We start from the raw sequence: 1496 nt of genomic DNA, 5'->3' as shown, positions 1-1496 counted from the left end.
GAATAAAACAAGTGAAACATTACAGTGATGGCTCAGTCTATGGTAATTATCATGAAGTTGTTGGCATTCCTTAGTAGGAGAGTCAGAGGAGAGTACCTTAGATTCCTGCTAGCACTTCCTCCTGGAGTCCCACCCCTAGCTATTCATACAATTGGGAAGAGGTGCTAGAATATACAGAAAGTATAAAGTTGATAGGGTGGGACTCCATGAGGTCATCATCCATGCTGGGGTGGCATTTTTTTTTTGGTTCTACAACTACTTTTGAGATCCCCATACTTCTGTAAGTAATCCAAATAAATTCATTGGTTTGTCAAACCGGACTTGGATAGAATCATTTCCTTGGTCAGCCAGTGTCCTATCTGAATAGATATTTGTTCACTGCTAGCCAGGAAGAGTCATGCAACACCAGGGAAACATTTTTAATGAAGTAATGTGTGATATTCTCAGATGAATCATGGTTCAAAGAAGAGAGTCCGTCATCTGTTCTTAGAAAATCACAAGAGACTATTAGGGAAGAAGCCCCAGCTGGGCTTTCTATTTTCAAGATAGAAAAATACAGCTAGATGGTGGGAAGTAAGGAGGATAATCCGAGTGGGGTTAAAGCACATAGGGCTTTGAAGGCCTTGTAAGATGTAGGGTACATGGCATATGGTAATTAAAAGTACCAGACTGGTGGAACTAACCTTCTTGGATGTTTAACAGCCATACTTTGAGGCCTATACTAATTTGGTCAGGGGGACATAAAGGACAGTTTTTTCTCCTTGCCCTCCTAGGTCGACTAGTTCCAGGGGACTATGAGCATCTCTCAAAATGTCCTGTAACTGTGGTGGGTCATCTGTCCTCTTGATCAAGGGTCAAGATGAGGGTCAACACAGATGAATCATTTTCTCCATGCTTCCAAGCGAAGCCAGCCATAGTTGAGCAGGACCTTTGACTTTTCACATAGGCAGAACTGGTAAAAGAAAGGAGCCAGGGGCTCCTCCCAAGCCCATGTGACCCCTGAGGAACAGATCATCAAATGACCTTAAGAGTAAAATAAATTGTTTTATCTGGGTCAACTGTAGGGTCTTAAATACCCAAAAGGAAAGTAGAACCAAAGATTAACAGGGTCAATATAATTTTTAAGAGTCCATATGTATAGCTAAAGGCTACATAACAAGAAACAATGCCAGACAGGAGATATCTTCCTTTGAGTTATTGGCCAAGGTGGCGCAAGAGACTCCCAGACAGTAACCCAGCATAGAATGGGGAAAATGAACAGCAGACCCCAATCTTATCTAAGGAATATTGACAACTGATTGCTGCTAGATGAGTAACAGCCGATCTTCCTAAAACAAGGATCTCTATATAGGCTGACTAGATTCACCAGATGGACAAAAAGTGGGGAATGGCTGGGGTGCTGACAACACAGCAGATGGTAGCAAGGCAAGCAGAGTATAAGGGCTCTAGTGGGGGGAGGGAGGCTATGGAAGGGTGCCATCTGGGAAGTGGGTGTA

This window comes from Nannospalax galili, unplaced genomic scaffold (genome assembly GCF_000622305.1).
Source record: "Nannospalax galili isolate Female #2095 unplaced genomic scaffold, S.galili_v1.0 scaffold761, whole genome shotgun sequence".
In the NCBI taxonomy this organism is placed as follows: domain Eukaryota; kingdom Metazoa; phylum Chordata; class Mammalia; order Rodentia; family Spalacidae; genus Nannospalax; species Nannospalax galili.
This window is presented reverse-complemented; position numbering follows the sequence as displayed.